Consider the following 19752-nt stretch of genomic DNA (forward strand, 5'->3'; position numbering starts at 1 on the left):
GAGAGGTCTTGATAGAGTTGGATTACATGCCCATTGAATTTAATCTCTGTCTTGTTGTGGGATGCCTGCATGATCGCTTCTTCCTCTGTGTAGAAGTGCACTCTGATGAGGATATCCAGGCCACTGTCCTTACGAGGCACCCCTCCGCGGACCCTGTGGGCCCGATCGAGGGCAGGTGGAGAATCATTGTCGTCCCCTCGCACTGTCTGCAGGAGCTCAGCAGTAAACACCATTATGTCTGCAACTTCAGTGCCAACCGGTACCCCCTGTATGCGTATATTGTTGCGACTGCTCCTATTTTCAAGATCCTCCTGCTCGGTCTGGAGTTCAATGTGCTGGTCTTCTAGGGTACTAATACGCCACAGCAGCATCTCGTGGTCTTCAGACCAAGCGTCTACAGTCCGCTCTAGGTCGTCCACCCGGTCTCCAGCCTCCGTCACCTCCTTTCGAATATCGCGGAGACTAGACCTATATTCCTCTTTGAGAGAAGAGATATTGGTGCGTATCTCCTGCAAGATCCGGTCCATATAGCCTTGTGTGACTGGTGCCGAGGCCTCTCCACCCATCTGGGTCGGTGCAGGGGCCGTGGACTGCATTGCCACGTCTGGCTGGGTGATGTTGCTCCACAGAGTTGTCACAGGGGTCTCCTTATGGGTCTGAGAGCGTGGCATAGCTAGGGTCCAGAGGTGCCGAACTACACGGTCTCGTTCGGGAGGCCGCTGCTGCAATGTAGCTCGTCTATCCAATGCGCTGCACGTAGGTGGGAGGTTCAGCACTTTCCACGCCATATGCTCCCGCGCTCCTCCCTACTTAGTAGCTTCAGTCCACGACCACCCAACTCACAGCTACTGTGTGGGGGGAGTTCACTCCTAGGATCCACCACCCAGACGTCGTCCGTGGTCAGAGGGAGGAGACTGTCGCCGTCCAGGCCCGTTCAGCTGACCATCGCCCAGCACTGCCACCGGGGAATACGCAATAGAACGAATGTTCGCCCCCCCCCGGCACGCCAGTCAAACAGGTCTCAGAGCCCGTCCAGGGAAAAAGGAAGCAGGCACGCCGCAGGTGTCCACCCAAGGGTGCCATCCGCCGAACTCCTCTGCAGCTATGCAGGGCTTAGTGGAGCGAAGTGGCCCATCCGCGCGAGCAAGCAGGCATACAGGCGGTAGGAAGCAAGATCCTAGGGAAGCTGATGGTGTCCGCCGGCTGCCAAGAGCCTCCAGGGGACGACGGCAAACCCCGAGCTCCAGCCCCAAAATGGCCACTAACAAACACCTCTTGCTATGTTAATGCAGGCAAGGGCAAGCGGGCTCCAGTGGCCCCGATGTGAGCATCAACACCCCTATCCTGGAGGGACGGGTGTGCACTCACCTCCAGGACGCTGCTACGATTAGTCGCTGTAGCAGTGCGCTAATGGGGGGGCAGGTCCGTCGCTGGAGCATGCCGAAAGATGGCAGCCTCCGGTCCTCGGAAGCACCCCGCTGTCCAGACACTGGTGCAGGTCGCTCCCAATGAGGCCACAGAAGGGCCCGGCAGGTCCTCAAAGCACTCCCCACTACCAAGACTCCCCCAAGCCTGCTCTCTGGCCTCCAAGTCTCATCTCTATACTGGCATCGTTTACCACTTCACATTGTAGGAAAGTGTAATCTGACTGCATGGTTACCCCCACTTTTTTCCTGGTGTTTAGCTGGTTTTTGACTAGTCTGACTGGGATCCTGCTAATCAGTACCCCAGTTTATCTGCTTTCTCCCTAAATTGGTTGTGCATGTACTTTAGGTACACTCCAGATTGAATTCTGAGGTACCGCAGAGGCCTCTCAGGGACTGCAGCATGTATTCTGCCACCCCTAGGAGACCATTCAAAATGACACCAAAGTCTGCTAAGGTGGTGCATGCACCCCTTACTTGGATATAGGTTCACTATATCTATCCTATATCACTGCACATATAAACCTATCAGTCACCCCTATGGCAGGCCTTATCAATCCTGAAAGCAGGGTGCTGGGTTTTATGTGAGAGGGTGCACCTGCATGAGCAGAGCCCCTCTGCAGCCTTTGGAACCTATATTCCGGGGTTGTTTGTGATGCGGCCAACCATATATACTTAAGTGCATTATAACCTTGCGGAAAATGCTAACTTTAAAACGGCTGCACGGAAACATGTTGTGTTTGGTGTCAAACACCTTGGAATCATACCTTCACACCAGTAACTGGTGTTGGAGGTATGATTCCACCCTCCTAAAGGGACATATGCGACACACCGGTACACCCGGTACCAGCTTTCTCGACCCTGGCATCACACAATGGATGCTGCCAACCACAGACACGAGTCTGCCCTCCTGCTGCTCGATGAAACTCCGGCAGGGGAAGGCTTGACAATAGGTTTCCTGCCACAGGGAGGTGTGACCACCTCCCAGACAGTGGTAAAAGTAATGGGCGACCCTGTGTCCCTCAGAACCTGGGTATACGTATTAAAGTAGAAAATGGTCTGTCGGGGTTTTCAATTGCTTAGAGTGAACAAGTAGCAACAGCTTACTTTTTACACATATCAATGATTTGAGAAGGAAGAGAGAAATGATATAACACACACCAAAATTTGAATTCAATAATGTATTCAGAAAAGAGTATCAAATAATCATGGCTGTCGCAATTCACAATTTCAATTGCAATATGAAATATATGACTGTGGTGATAAAGTGACATGTGGTGATGAAGACAGTTCACTATATACAAAACAAATAAGCATGCAGTCAAAGAAGGGGAAAAAAGACATGTTTTGTTTGTCCTTACACATATGCTTCAGGATCCATTGGTAAATTAAACTGTGATCATGAGCGTTGTGTAGACATTTGTGGTACGTCGAAATTTAAGTCTGTAAGTAGTGCAAAAGTGAAGTGCGTCAAGGTGGGTCTTCCGGACAGGAGGGGGGGGATTAGGCAGCCTATGGGTTTAATTGAAGAGCTGTGTCAGGTGTGTGTTATAAAACAGGAGTGTAGCATGACTGATTTGCTATCAGAAATTAAGCTTACCAAATTTCAGATTCTTTAGTATATCTGCAAAGTGTCAGGAGCTTCTTAATCAGAGTGGGGTTTTAGAATTGAAGTCTCACAAATCTCCACCAGCCGGTTGGAGCCTATGAGAAAGTGTCAAGGGCTAATTACGTAAATGACAGGGTGTCTATTGCCTCTTATACAAAAGGAGTCTGTGTTAAATGCGACATACCTCAATGATATTCTGTAACTGACTTCCACTCATCGGTTGGAGTCTGGTGGTTTACTAGAAAAATAAGTAGAACAGTGCGTAAGTCACTAGTTTAAATAAAACGAAGGAAAAGACAAGAAAACACTTGTAGGCGCGAGGCGCGCTTCTCTCAGTGTTTCTTAGCATTCTCTCAGTTCAGTAGCTGACAGTGTGTCTGTTGCCTATTTTACAAAATGAGTCTGTTATAAATGCGACATACCTCAATATCTGTAACTGACTTCCACCCGTCGGTTGGAGTCTTTATTTATAGCCAGTCAGGTGATTTAACTAGGGAAATAAAAGAGTGCTTAAGTCACTAATTTAAAAGAAGGATAAGAAAACACTTGTAGGTGCGAGGCGCGCTTCTATCAGTGTTTCCTGGCATTCTCTCACCGTGATTTAGCAGATATGCGCGTCCGTTCGGCAGCGTCTTGGTTTGAGGAATGGGGGCCGGGTGAGAGGCTGGTTAAAAATGGCACACATGGCGTGTCTATTGGGAATGTATTGAACGTCAATTAGGTGAAGAGACGTGCACGCATGGTGCAGCAGCTGGGTATGCCTGTCAAAAAACCCGAGGCTGCTAATTACAAGGGATGTGTTTACGTCAGTTGTGTAGAAAGACTCATCCAAAATGGGAAATGCTGCTACATGTCAATCTTGAAGTACGACGTGTGAGCAAGGTTTAAAAATGAAGGAACAATTTTGGCTAATAAATGCAAGAGAAATCGTACATTTAATTTAAAAAGACAAGATTGATAACATGTTTTAGCATAGATAATGAACAGTCTTGTCTCAGTTTGTTATCATGGCTTCGTGATCAATTTCAGCATATTAATACATATATCGCATGGCGCAATGGTTTGAATTATATTAAAAGTGAAAGATCATTTAGAGGAACACATGTGCAAGAGTGTAGGTTCATTTTAACAGAGCACAAGTGCATGCGTGGCATAGCTGTTTGAGGGTATCAAACACACGGAGGTGAACTGTACCTTTTCACAGTGCATGTGAGCGAGTGCATGGATCATGCTCTCTGATACCGTATCAATTCATGCTATAGTGAGTGGGCATATTTACATCGCATTCAACTGATTTGCGGCTTGAGTTATGCATAGTCTGTGGCATGGATTTTATCTTTAGTGCAGACGTTGGTACATGGTGCAGTTTTAATAATAGAGAACAGTTTATACAGGCAGGCACAGTACAGATGGAATGTAAACAGATCAAGAAATAAGTTTCTAGAGCAGGAGGCAAGAGGCGTTCCCAGTGCTTAATTTGTAAAATATGAAGTGCAGGTGCTAAAATGTTGGTCGGCGGCCACACCTACTTTTCTCTGGCTCCACCCACTTCATCCACTGGCTCCACCCACTTACTATATTAACTCCACCCACATCTTCAACTGGCACTGCTAAAAGTCCGGAAAAGCGCACATTCAGAATTTAAAACATAACAGCATTGTTAGGGGCTCTCTCCAATAAGAATTGATTTCTACCCAAATTAACCCTTTTTTTCAAGATTAGGATAATGAAAGATTGGGCAATAAAAACATATAGCTGTAATATATAACTTGCAGTTTCCTTACAGCTCTTTGATGACAGTTAATAACTTGCTGTTCTATGTTAGGATTTTAACTTACAAACTGCAAGTAACAAAAGGACCTCTCTGACAGAAGCAGTAACACACTGACCTATTTTACATTATATGCACGTTTTGATTTGCATGGTAAACGTTCTTTGCAGCAGGCACATTAACCCTCTGTAGTACCTTACAAGCAGTCAAAACGTCCCCCAGACAAAACTCCTGTCTCTCTCCAGGAAGACGATTAATCACCAGAATTATCTTGGCATTTTAATTGATGCCTGATATTACTGGAGGCCAGGAACTCGGCAGCAAGTGCTTTTAAAACAAGAATATACAATGCTTTTAAAACAAGAATATACTGGCAAACTGACGCCCCCACATGAAATAATGAAACAGAGCTTCGCTGAGGGATATGTGTTACATGGAAGAATGAAACAGATATTGAAAGAGTGAAACAGAGCTTGGGTGAGGGGGAGCTGTGTAGATGGAAGAACAAAACAGAGCTTGGCTGAGGGATCTGTGTGACATGGAAGAGTGAAACAGAGCTTGGGTGAGGGGTCCATGTTACAAGGAAAAGTTAAAGAGAGCTTAGGTGAGGGATCTGTATTAAAAGGAAGAGTGAAACAAAGGTCAAGCATGGGATCTTTGTTACAAGGAAGACAAACAGAACTTGGGTGAGGGATTTGTCTTACATGGAAGAGTGAAAAGAGATTGGGTGAGAAAGATCTGTGTTACATGGAGTAAAGCAAAGTTGACAGATTTGTAATTAATTTAATAGAGAAAAAGCATGGCTCAGGATTAAAGGCTTTTGGAAATACATAATGGGGCAAAAACATAAGCGAGGACTTGGGGGTCCTGGACACACATTGTAGGATGACTCCATCGCCATCAGTAGTAAAAAAGAAGTTGTGTGCACTTGTTGGCCCAGAAGCAGTGAAGGCAGAGTGTACCCTTGTCGAACCTGGAACATGGATTTATGAATGGAAGCACTGGTGTCTCATTCATGGACAGAACAAGTAATCCGGCAATCACTGCAAAGGGTCAGAGGTGCAGGTGCTACATTGTATAGATTCCTGAATAAATATTGATATATATGACTCTGAGAATATTGGCACGTACAGAACAGTATGAGCAAGTGCTCAGTGTGCGCACCCAAGAAAACAGCAGCGTTGGTTGGTGTGGCAAGCAATTGGCATGGGCCACGCCACCAGGGCTGGCTTTAGCACTGGTGGCGCCCTGTGCGACAATGTTTGTTGGTGCCCCCCAACCACCACCTCCGCCACAGATTCCCTCACTACCACCATTTGACAGTGCCCCTCAAGTCTCCATAACCACTGTCTCTTAGATTAATTTAGTTTTATAGCGCCACTCATACCAGTTTAAGATGTCAGAACACTTTACATCACACACGCATTGCGTGTGTAAATCAGTATATAGGAGATGTTACATAAGACAGAGGCCTACAAGGACCAGGAGTAACATTTCATCCATACTGGTAGGAAGTATAGTTTCAGAGTCCTTGGACTGGAAAAGCACAAATGCAGAAATTCAAATGTGACACCATTGTTAGGGGTTTTCTTTAATGATAAGAAGAATTGATTTTTACCCAAATTAACCCCTTTTACAATATTAGGACAATGAAAGACTGGGCAAAAAATATATAGCTCTAATATGTTCCTTGGAGTTGGCATGCAGCTCTTTGATGGCAGTTAACAGCTCATGGCTCTATATTAAGATTTTAACTTATAAACTGCAAGTAACATAAGGATCTCTAACAAAAGCAGTAACCCATTGACCTATTTATATTATATATACTATATATATAATATAACTATCAAAAGTGCACCGTTTTCCACAGTCTAGTCATTGTGTTCTCTTAGTACTATTACATGCTCACATGCCCATCCCCTTCTTATCCTGCGAATTCTGACTAGTAGTAATGGCATGTAATGATGTGACTGAATGCAGATAGGCCTACATTTCACTCGTTTGAGTTTTGAGTGATAAAATCAGACGAGGATATTAATGACTCAATATGATTGTTAATTATATTAATTTACCCAACTTTCTCCTTCACTGAACCTAATTTGTTAAGCCGTTTAAATGGTCCTTACTTGTCTTTGTGGCACTATAAAAGTTTTCAAATGTCTGCAAACTGACAGGACCTAAGTGTAGTGCAACTACAAAACGGACTGAAGGCTATGATTATTTGTGACATTTAAGTGTCTCAGGGGCCCTCAACACATTCTGTGCGGAAGGGGCATCGTTTTGTATCATGTCAGGGCTACCAATTGATACACATTGAATCATGTAAAAATGAAGTTATTGCGTAACGTTCATAAAAAATAAAGCGACAAAAATTATGGAAGACTCCTGCACATGAAAGCTTGATTCCCCCCCTCCCCCTCCCCCCTACTTATGAGTGCGCAGGAACCACGGCTGCCTGCCAAAATACTGTGAATGGGACACGTTCTTTGCAGCAGGCACATTAACCCTCTGCGCTATGATGAGTCAAACGTTCACTGGACAAAGCACCGGTCTCTCTCCAGGAAGCACATTAATAACCGGAGTTGTCATTTTTATTGATGCCAGAAAATTGCTGGGACAATGTACACGGCATTAGGTGCTTCTAAAAGGAAGAACATGACGCCCCCATCCTAAGTCAGGGCACCGATCGCACCGCCCTAGAACCAGCCCTGCACGCCACCGCCACCCATGGGTGGCAACGGCATGATCATGGTGGCAACGCTACAGTACTGTCCTGCTACTGTTACAGTGACAGAGTGCTCAGTGCAATCACAAGTTACCAGTTCGGGCAGGGCGGCCGGCCCGGGACACAAACACACACAGCCTGCAGCCTTAGTTACTTAGGCTGCTTCACAGTAATTTATTTCTGGCCAACAGCTGCAGGTCTTAAAGCCCTAATTCCTGTCCATGACAATGAAAAACTTCATGAGTGGACTCAATGCCATGAAAGCAGTTTCCTTCCCGGGTGTAGAACCTCACCCCAAGGCAGCCTGTGCAGCTTTATGTCAACTAATTAGGCCTGCTGCCAGGTCCTGCTTCACCTGGTGGCTGAAGCTGTTATTGGTGGCACTGGCCATAACTCACTGCTGGCAGCAGCTACGGGCTAATCAATGTTGGTCAATCACGCCAAGTCGCCAATGCACACTGCTTGCACCGAACAACGTCGTCCGGCCTGGCCGGTGACGGTCACGCTTGCTGCTTTTGGGCTGAACAGTTCTTGAACTACCACTGAACGGCTGTTGATGACTCGGTGGTGGTGAGGCCTCAGGCCGTGTGGGTATGCTGGGGTGTGGCAATGCAGCGAATGCGCTCGCATTGCAATCTGACAAAATATGTGCACACTGCCTGCCGCACATATCCCCAACCCCCGCAGATTTGTATTGGGTGGAACCAAAATCCAGCCCGGGCTGACCTGCAACATCAAACTAAGGGCGCCCGCGGCCGCCACACCATCATTAGCAATCAACATATCAACTGGTAATCATAATGTCAGACAGAGATATTGAGATTCAATCATTCATTCATTAATCTCGCCATACTGCTCCTGGCTCACAGCGAGCGTGCCCGCAACACACTGTCTCTTTTCTTGACTGTGGGACCAGGGACCCGGACAACGGGACCAGTAAGTTGAGTGGGAGTCTGGGAACTGACTCACTCGGACACTGCTCTGTGCACTGCCTTTGGCTGCTACGCAGCTTCATTAACTGATTAGGCCGCGGTGCCCGCCAGGCCCTGCCTCACCTGGTGCAACTTAGGCTGTTACATTGCTTTTATTTTTAAATGATGATTAGGCGGTTAGGCCTAGTATGGTACCAGCAGTACCAGGCCATGCCTCACCTGGTGCTGCTTAGGTTGCTGCGCAGGCGCTTTATTTTTTTAACTGATGTTGATTAGGCCTACTACCAGGCCCTGCCTCACCTGGTGTCTACTCCTCAAGGCTCGTCTCAACGCGGCCAACATCGTCCAGGTCGCCGTCGCGCTCTCAGAGACTTTGAACGGCGGCAGCAGTTGAACCACGATGACTCGGTGCAGGTACTGGGTGAGGTGCGGCCGTGCGGGTATGTTGGGGCGTGGAAAAGCAGCGAATGCGCGCGCAATCTGAAAAACTCTGCGCCTGCTGCCGCGCACAGTCCCAACCACCACAGAAGTCCAAAACCCAGCCCTGCCCAGCCCAACTCAGTGTCCCGCCCACGAGCCGCATTGAACAAAAAGATTTGAGTCACTGTTACTGAGAAAGAACTTGAACAGAATCGGAGTCAGAAACAACTAGCATGGTTCAGTCATCAACAACACAACAGTGCGTAACACTACTCTGTAACAGTAACAGCAGAACTTACAGTAGTGCAGCACTCACTCTGTGCCTCTAATTACTATCCAATCAATTACGTCCCCTAAATGCGTGTAGACCCGGCCCTGGTAATTAAGTGCCGGTGCTAAGCACCGGCAAGCACCGGCACAAATTAAGCACTGGGCGTTCCAGAGCAGGAGGCAAGATGGCGTTTGCGCGGGTGGACATGTGAGCTGACAGCTCCTGCCAGAGCTCACAAATGTGATGGTTTGAAGGGAGACGGAGTTAATCGTGCAATAAAAAACCACCAGCCTGCCGACTTTTAAGACTATACAAGGGTGATATTCTTGTCAACCTACGGTTCAGGTTGGGCTGTTACGAGCTGTTACCTCTACCGGCAGTAAATGTTGAACATTTTTGCTAGAACTCGCAGGGGGGCTGAATAGGTGCCGACGGAGCCGTTGGGTGTATGCTTCGCATTGGCTTCGGAGCACGCTGATTGATTCCACCTGGGGACAGCACGGCGTGCACTGTGGGAGAGTTGAGTGCCTGATGGTAATGCCGCCGAAAGGAACGCGCGGGAGACCGCTGGCTCAAGAAGAGGTACAGGCTGACATCAATGTTGGGGTGAATTATAAAACACCTGGTAATCAAGGTAAAAAGGCTAAAAGTGACTCGAATGGTCTGAAGGCTAAAAGATATGGGAACTAACAAAACTATTCCAGCGAAATTTTCTGTGGCTAAAGACAAACTGAAAGGCAAAAATCACGGAAACCAGGGATGTTGGGAAGATGAATACAGAATTAATGACCTCAGTATTAACCCCCGTGGTGGATGATGAAAATCAGGCAGAAAATGATAGAGTGCAATCAGATGGTCGCGATGAGGCTCCACTACACATCTCTATTGGTCTTGGCGGGACAGGTTTGACAATAGGAGGTTCAGATCTTGGTGTCACGGACAGTAGTGAAGTAGTCAGTATGCAGGCTGCAAATATTGGAGGAGATAAACACAGCTACAAGATACAGAATATTTGGATTTTTTTTCCTTGTCGGTACAATCTACGTCATCTTGTGAGGATCTGGTGGTACAGTATACCGAGCAGATAAACGTGGCCGGTGGCAGCGACCACAGTAGCATCTGCTTGGAGGATTCTGGCGATTTTATAGATGGTAGCCCATATACTGTGCGGAAGAGACTTGAGCATAATGTGGGCAGGGGAGAGGTTGAGAATTGGCAACAGTCTGTTGAGCAGTCGCAAAGTACTCACCCCTGCAAAGGTGAAGATATTTCTTTGTCACTAATATATCAATCTATCATGTCCCACCGAGGGGAAACAAGAGATGACAGCCAGAGAGTTCAAAATCTGTGCCGCAAACTACAAAACTGTGTGCGAAGGCTTGCGAAATCTTATGCTGACTTCACCTCGAGATTTAATGAAGCAGAAACGCGGATTTCTCATTTAGAAGACAAACTGGTTGAGCAGAAGGCAGTGGCTAATTCACTCCGTTCTATTAAGGAAGATACACAATGGAAAATGGCTGACATTGAAAACCGTGCACGAAGGAACAATTTAAGAGTATTGCAGATTCCGGAGGGAAGGGAAGGGCAGGATCCGCGCAAGTTCATAGTGGATTTGTTCATAAATGCCTTCCCTGAGCTCACTAGATGGTTTGGGACAGGGAGATTGAACAAGCACATAGGTTTCCATTTAATATTAGTCCTCGAGCAGTTCAGGCAGATGACAAACCTAGAGCTTTCTTAATCTCATTTAATAGTTTTCTGGCTCAAGAGGAGGTTTTTCAGTTGGCACGTCCCGACAAGAAAAGAGCTGGTAAAGATTTTGAGTTTTTTGTAAGACCGTATTTTTGCCGGTACACAGTAGAGAATCATTGGCAGCTACAGCAGCTTATTACACAATTTCAGGGTAAAGGGGCTCAAGCATACCTGATGAATCCAGCAAAATTAAAAGTGATTTTCCAGGAGCGTACTCAATTCTTTACCAATGAAGGATCTGCTAAGGAGTATTTGAATTCTATAAAGGGATTCTTCTGCCTTAGGACAGATGTATAATAGTGGGTAGGGAGGGTAAGGTATATGGGATCAGGCATAAGTAGTCTGTTTTTGTGTGCAATGCAAGCCCCTCCCTCCCTTCTTTGTTTATTTTTCTCAACTATGCGATTCTACCCTTTATAGTAGATAGTTATGTCTATGTGTTTCCCGTCCAATCATGGAGGAGGGAAGATTCTCTCCCATGACTGGCGGGTCTTGCGAGCAAAGGCAGGGGGTGCACGGAAGCTTGGCATCTACAGGACCATGGGTCCTAAAGCCTCGTTAATGGGGGGTGGGGGGTGGGGGCGTGATGGGGGTATTGGTGGGGGGGCACCTAGGTGGGGTAAAATGGGGAAAAAATCCACAGTACTAAAAATAAAAAATGGTAACAAAATAATGATACAGCCTCAAGGATGGTGTTTGGTATATGTAAATGTAGCATATTTGGAATGGCTATTGACATTGGTCTTTTTTTGGTTCTACTATGGCTTCCAGGGGGGTTAAAATGTGTTCTTTAAACGTTTCTGGCCTCAATAATTTCAACAAGAGGAAAAGGGTTGCTGCTGAACTTTGCACTATTCAACCAGATTTGGTATGTATTCAGGAGACGCATATACCCTGGAGTAAACATAATATTTTAAAAGAGTTAGGGTTTTCACTCTTAGTGGTTTCTCAGCAAACTTCAATGACTTGAGGTGTTGCAATACTTGCTAAAGCGAATGTGCAGACAACCGATCGCTGCCTCGCGGATAAGTTAGGCCGTTGGGCCATTGTTGAGTGTATGTTTGTCAGTAGTAAATGTACGGTTTGTACTATTTATGGGTCTAATTTAGATGAGTCGGCAGTCTTGGAGGATTTAAATTTGGAACTTGCATCTTTGCCAACTCCACTGATAGTATGATATAAATATTAACTTGGCTAATAAGGAGCTGCAGGTAGGACCGCAAGGATATAAGGGACGCAAACCGCGGGTCTTCAAGGCCTTATATAATTTTATGCATTATCATGGTCTGGTTGATGTATGGGGTAACTTATATCCTATGGTTCCGGGATATACGTTTTATTGTTTCCCCCATAAGAAACTGGTACGGCTGGATTATTTTTGTTTATCTACCGTATATATATCTAGCAGGAGCCTCGGCTCAATTATTCCCTAGGATTTCATCAGATCATGCACCAATTGTTTTAGAAATAAAGGCAATAGGTCTTTATTCTATACCTAGAGCTTTTTCTTTTGATCGGAAGCTATGCTTAGATGACGGTTTTATATAGCATATGTCTAGTTGGATTAAAGTATTTTTTGAATGCAATAGACAACCAGCCCATCTGGCAATTATATGGGATACCTTTAAGGCTTGCTTTAGGGGTGAAGTATTGAGTATCGGTCTATATCATGCAAAAAATAACAAATTAGAGAACTTTAAACTTTAATATTGACTCAGAGGATTGCACAGCGGGAAAATATTCTGGATCTTGAGAATGATACTGCTAGATGTCGGGCCAAAATTAATGGGGTATGGAATAGGGAGAATGCGAGAAAATATTTGGTATATAAAAAGCAATGTCATGAGTATGGGGAAGCAGTTGGTCGGTGTCTAGCTCTCCGGCTGCGTATAAAAGAAGCCTCCCACCGCATACTGGAGTTAAAGGATAATGTAGGTGGATCATGTGAAGACGCTCAAGGGATTTTGGCAATTTTTCATCAGTTTTATACGGAACTGTACACACACCAGGAAGTGGGGGATGTGAGCAACAATATATATATAGGGGGGAATATACCACAATTAGACTCAGAGGAGGTGGAGCAATTTGATCGCCCAATTACTATGGAGGAATTAGAAATGGCGGTTAATAGTTTGGCGATGGGGAAAGCCGCGGGACCTGACAAACTTCCGGGAGAGATTTACAAGGTATTTTTTAATCAGATTAGAACTGAAATGTTGGCCACTTTTAGGGCAGCACAGAACGGGCAAGCTTCCAAATCATGGGAAGAGGCCACTATTGTGGTCTTTAGGAAGAAGGGGAAAGCACCGGATTTGCCGGGATCATATTGTCCAATATCTTTGTTGAATTGTGACAGCAAAATTTACTCAAATTCTGGCCAATCGTTTGGCAAAGATTATCTGCCCATTAGTGTCAGTGAATCAGCACGGGTTTACACCTGCTCGCGGGACGGTTACTCATGTGAATAAGGTGGTGACGCTCTTTGACATAGCTCAGGCTGAAAAACGGGAACTAGGGTTAATTTTATTGGATGCTGAAAAAGCATTTGACCGTGTGGAGTGGGACTATTTGTGGAAATTGATGTATCAGGCAGGATTTGGTAGGGGGTTTGTGACTGCTTTACAGGTGCTGTATACTACACCGGTTGCTAAAATTGCTGCAATGGGTTTGGTTTCAGAGCCAGTGACGATCACTAGAGGAACTCGGCAAGGATGCCCTTGTTCCCCATTGCTCTTTGCTCTATACATAAACCCGTTTGTAGATGCGCTGGGAAATAGCCCCTTAATTAAACCTTTTATAGTGCAGGAGATTCCACACTCTGTCTTTGCATGTGCAGACGACATAGCTATTACTACGGTTGACCCAATCTCTTCACTTAAGGAGATCGAGCGTCTAGCCAACGAATTCAGTTAAATATCTGGTTATAAACACAATGTAACTAAAACGCAAATGCTATGTTCGGGTAACATACTATCAAAGGATGTTAGATTGGTAAAAGAAGTCGCGGATTTGGGTATCAAAATTAGAACATCGATGTTAGAACTGGTTGATGCTAATTGGTCATCCATATTACGTAGCACCAGGGAATCGCTAGAAAGATGGGGGCGATTACATTTAACAATGGTTGGCAGAGGTAACATCATAAAAATGAACATCTTACCAAGGGTGTTATACTTCTTTAGATCTATCCCCCTGGAATTGATGCGGGCCCAACTTCTACAATTACAGTCTTTGTGTGCTAAATTTCCTGGGCCCCAGGCAAACCCAGGCATGCTACAATATTTCTGACATTACCAAGAGAGAGGGGGGGCTGGGCGATACCTGACTTCATATTTTACTATTATGTCTGTTTTTTATTAAAGATGCGAGTACTATTGACTGGGGAGGATGTTAGTATTACAGCAGAGGCTCCCTCAATATTTCAGTTGATGCTGGGTTCTGAGGCAAGAAATTGTTTAAGGAAATTGACGGCAGCTACTTTAAAAGGACATGGTTTAAGGTAATGGAAGCTGGTTTTAAGGTGTGGAGAAATACTCGGAAACTACTTTTGTTGGAAGGGCTAACATATTATATGCCAACGAATGCTTTAAAGATGCTTCCACCCATATTTTGGGATAGGGTGGCATTAAGCTGGAGGAATAAGGGCATTTTACAGATTGGAGATATCTATGAGGCTGGGGGGTTATTCCCAATGTATCAAGATTTAGTTAGACAATATAATTTGCCTAAAACGCAATTTTTTTAATTTCTTCAAATCCGTGATTTTCTTGGTCGGAGAAATTTGGTATTGACATCCAACCCATTTATTGAGGCTGTAAGACGGCAGAAGAAAATTGGGGTGTTATATAAGATGCTATTATCTTTCAGAACGGATGATTTGGAGAAACATAATGTTCAATGGTCTATGGTATTGGGGCAACATAATATATCTATAGGGAAAGCCATTGCAATGTCCAGGGAAACTCTTCTATCTGCTAATTTGAAATCTCAGTGCTTTAAAACTGTTTTTAATTTATATTACACTCCGGCACGCATGCTTAAGTGGGGTGGGAGGTAGGATGGCAAATGTTTTCGTTGTGGGTGGGATAATGGGGATAGTCTACATATTTTCTTTTGCAGTTGTAAGTTGTCTAGGTATGTTATGGATATAGAATTTTTTTTGGCAATGATTACTGGGAGATCCATTAAAATGACTCCTGCTATAATGTTATTAGGCATTGGGCAAGATTTAGAAAAGGAGACCCTCATGTTTAAACATGGTTATTTGATTTGTATAGCAATGGCTGCAGCTCGATTGTGCATCGCTGCTGATTGGCTTCAGGTTGAGCCCCACCGTTTGAGAGATGGCATGCTAAAATGTATAATTTATTAAGCTTAGAACTGAGTTTGTATTCAGCAAAAGGGGCAAGGAAACGGAAGATTGGAATGTGTATCTGGGGAGCATTTTGTGATCATATGAATGTATGAAATAATTCTGTTGTAATATTCTGTTTTGATACTGTGGAATAATAAAAAAAAAAAGAAATAATAAAAAAAAAATAGGTTTCTAGAGTCTGACCATTTGCCTGTATGTCTCCTCAAGTTAATTTAACCCTGTACTTACTGAATCTAGGATGTGGATTCATCTTCATTCATTAAGGTTTAACAGTGAGACTATGCTACCTCCCCTGGGGTGCAGACTGGTCTTCTTCAGTACCCACCACTGTAGGTCATCCTCAGTGTGATTGTTTTTGGAAAAGGGATTGACCAGGGGAGCACCCTGGACCTTGCATCGGATTCTACTGTGATATTGGAGAATCCTTGTCATGACCTTTTGAGTAGTCTATGTTGTAAGCTCCTATCTAGAGACTGAAAAACCACTGGACATTAGGCAATAACGTAATCTACCACCAATGATTGGTCATTTCAAATGCTGCAACTGCAAAGCCTGTGAGTTTGCTATGGTTGGCTCATCGTTTCAACATATGGGGAAAACATAGCATCTGAGGCAGCACATAAATTGCAACAGTCACAATGTCATCTATGCCATACGATGCCCCTGTGACAAAATCTACGTTGGCCAGACTACTCAAAAGGTCAAGACAAGAATTCTCCAACATCGCAGTAGAATCCGCTGCAAGGTCCAGAGTGCTCCCCTGGTCGATCACTTTTCCAAAAACAATCACACTGCGGATGACCTACAGTGGTGGGTACTGGAGAAGACCACTTTGCACCCCAGGGGAGGTATCTAGTCTCACTGTTAACGAATACAGATGGATTCATATCCTAGATTCAGTAAATACAGGGTTAAATGAACTTGAGGAGACATACAGACAAATGGTCAGACTCTAGAAACCTATTTCTTGATCTGTTTATATACCTGTCATTAATCCCATCTGTACTGTGCCTGCCTTAAACTGTACTCTATTACCAAAGCTGCACCATGTACCAACGTCTGCACTAAAGATAAAATCAATGCCACAGACTATGCATAAATCAAGTCGCTAATCAGTTAAATGCGATGTAAATATGCCCACTCACTATAGCATGAATTGATACGGTATCAGAGAGCATGATCCATGCACTCGCTCACATGCACTGTGAAAAGGTACAGTTCACCTCCGTGTGTTTGATACCCTCAAACAGCTATGCCGCGCATGCACTTGTGCTCTGTTAAAATGAACCTAAACTCTTGTGCATGCGTTCCTCTAAATGATCTTTCACTTTTAATATAATTCATACCATTGTGCCATGCGATATATGTATTAATATGCTGAAAGTGATCATGAAACCATGATAAGAAACGGAAACAAGACTGTTCATTACCTATGCTAAAACATGTTATCAATCTTGTCTTTTTAAATTATATGTACGATTTCTCTTGTATTTCTTAGCTAAAATTGTTCCTTCATTTTGAAAACTTGCTCACACATCGTATTTCATGATTGACATGTAGCAGCATTTCCAATTTTGGATATGTCTTTCTACACAACTGTTGTAAACACATTCCTTGTAATTAGCAGCCCAGGGTTTTTTGACAGGCATACCCAGTTGCTGCACCATGCGTGCACGTCTCTTCACCTAATTGACGTTCAATACATTCCCAATAGACACGGGCGAGCGTGCACGTCGCTCTCACGCCATGTGTGCCATTTTTAACCAGCCTCTCACCCGGCCCCCATTCCTCAAACCAAGACGCTGCCGAACGGACGCGCATATCTGCTAAATCACGGTGAGAGAATGCCAGGAAATACTGATAGAAGCGCGCCTCGCGCCTACATGTGTTTTCTTTTCCTTCTTTTAAATTAGTGACTTACGCACTCTTTTATTTCCCTAGTTAAATCACCTGACTGGCTATAAATAAAGACTCCAACCGATGGGTGGAAGTCAGTTACAGAATTTTGAGGTATGTCGCATTTATAACAAACTCCTTTTGTAAAATAGGCAACAGACACACTGTCAGCTACAGAACTGAGAGAATGCTAAGAAACACTGAGAGAAGCGCGCCTCGCACCTACACGTGTTTTCTTGTCTTTTCCTTAGTTTTAAACTAGTGACTTATGCACTGTTCTACTTATTTTTCTAGTAAACCACCAGACTCCAACCGATGGGTGGAAGTTAGTTACAGAATATCATTGAGGTATGTCGCATTTAACACAGACTCCTTTTGTATAAGAAGCAATAGGCATCCTGCCAGTTACGTAATTAGCCGTTGTCACTTTCGCGTAGGCTCCAACCGGCTGGTGGAGATTTGTGAGGCTTCAATCCTAAAACCCCACTCTGATTAAGAAGCTCCTGACACTTTGCAGATATACTAAAGAATCTGCAAATTGGTAAGCCTAATTTCTGATAGCAAATCAGTTATGCTACAATCCTGTCTTTTAACACACACTTATGACACAGCTCTTCAATTAAACCCATAGGCTGCTTAATCCCCCCTCCTGTCCTGAAGAAGACCCACCTTGACGCACTTCACTTTTGTGCTACTTATGGGGTCGAAACGTCGACGTACCACATATGTCTACACAACGCTCATGATCACAGTTTAATTTACCAATGATCCTGAAGCATATGTGTTAAAATAACAAGGACAAATGAAAAATCTCTTTTTTCTCCCCTCCTTTGACCGCACACTTATTTGTTTTGTATATAGTGTACTGTCTTCATCACCAATCACCACATGTCACTTTATCACCACAGTCACGTATTTCATATTGCAATTGAAATTGTGAATTGCGACAGCCATGATTATTTGATACTCTTTTCTGAATACATAATTAAATACAAATTTTGGTGTGTGTTATATTATTTCTCTCTTCCTTCTCAAATCATTGATATGTGTAAAAAGTAAGCTGTTGCTACTTGTTCACTCTAAGCAATGGAAAACCCAGACAGAACCATTTTTCTACTTTAACACCTCCCAGACAGGCTTTAGTGTATTGGGGCTGGGTGGGTGCACTCTGAGAGTACTTTGATGTCTGCATTGGGGGCATATTTGGTGTCCCTGTGCACAGTCCAGCTCAAACCGATTGTAGGAGCCATTTGCACCTGCTCTGGCACAAAACTGGACAAAGGACATCGGTGTAGTCACCCTCCGCCTTGACCCTCCCATAGGTGGGTCCCCAGAGTTTGTCCCACCCCTTCCTTGTGTATAAAGTAGGAACCCCTGACTACAGGACTTTAGATTTTACCTGGGCTAAACTCTGCTACAGAAACCAAGTACTTCGACGATCTGCACAACGCTGGATGACTGAAGAATCTCCCTTGGAGTAAAGGAGTTAGTCCCCCTGCAAGACAGGCACCTGAAATGCATCTGACTGGTTTGCATCTCCGAAGCTCCTGAGGACTCCGAAGATTTCTGCAACATAGGAGGTGGGTTCCTGAGGTCTCTGCGGTTGATCTGTGCTCTCAGCAATTCTGAGGCCCGTATCCCTCGTGGGGACCGTGCAACCCGAACCCCTGTGCACCGCGTACATTTGCAGCAGCATATGCTTTTGGTGACCCATGAGGCTGTGCTTTGGGATACTTGCAATCCTGATCCCAAGCAGTGTTTCCACTGAAGATTTCCGGCCTACACTCCAAGAGGGTTCCGTGGGCTGGTATTTTGTGATTCAGCTTGAGGTCCCTTCACGATCCCTGGTCCGTCGACCTGTGGGTCTCTGTGAAGGTAATTTTCCATGGGCTTTCCTGGTTGCACCCGATGTGCCCTGACTCTCCAAAGCTTGGAGAGCCCACAGGACCTTGCTGGTCCTCATCGAAGCATCTTTCCTCTGCCAGCGTGGGTTGCACTTGCCAAGGCTTGTTGGTGTTCAATCTGGACACTGACCCCCCAGCACTTGATATACTTCGTGGGACATCGCACCTCTGGACTTTGGTCATCGTCAATGTCTTCTGGTGCCCGTGGCTGCACAGTCAAGCTTCACCTCTTCTCACCTGAAACTACCAACATCGGTGGGCATTCGTCTATTGTGCCTTATGGTTACTGTGAAGTGACCCAGACTCTGTCCCCTTTCAGGTTCTTCTCAGCTTCGATTCAGGCTTGGATCACACTGGACACTTTTCATCTTCCAGGCAGCAGCACTTCTTCGCATCACGCCATTGAAATCAACGAGCGTTTACGACACCACTTGACACCTATGCACCCTGCTCCTCTGGGATAGGTAACACGAGTACCTCAGTACTCTCAAAGGTGCTGGCCTTAGAACCTTCTATGTTCCAAAGGGTTTGCTTGAAGTCCTCTCCTATGTGTCCTTAATCTTTAAAATTCCAACCGCGACTCCCATAGAGTTGTACGGAGCTCGCGCCTGTGTTTACAAACTGCACCCGTGCCCTTGGGTCCCCTGTGTCCCTACCTTGGGTGGTTTCT

The 19752-nt window shown here is 44.9% G+C and overlaps 1 long non-coding RNA gene across 1 annotated transcript; it reads right to left on the reverse strand.

The window, feature by feature from the left end:
- Nucleotides 1-3216: 3216 nt before the first annotated feature.
- On the reverse strand, nt 3217-3669 carry LOC146821148 (uncharacterized). Its single transcript, XR_014962664.1, has 3 exons — nt 3629-3669; nt 3456-3523; nt 3217-3271 (listed from the first exon to the last, which is right to left on the reverse strand). It is a non-coding gene; the product is annotated as an uncharacterized LOC146821148 (long non-coding RNA).
- Nucleotides 3670-19752: the final 16083 nt, after the last annotated feature.

Source organism: Triturus cristatus, chromosome 6 (assembly GCF_964204655.1).
Source record: "Triturus cristatus chromosome 6, aTriCri1.1, whole genome shotgun sequence".
Classification (NCBI taxonomy): Eukaryota; Metazoa; Chordata; class Amphibia; order Caudata; family Salamandridae; genus Triturus; species Triturus cristatus.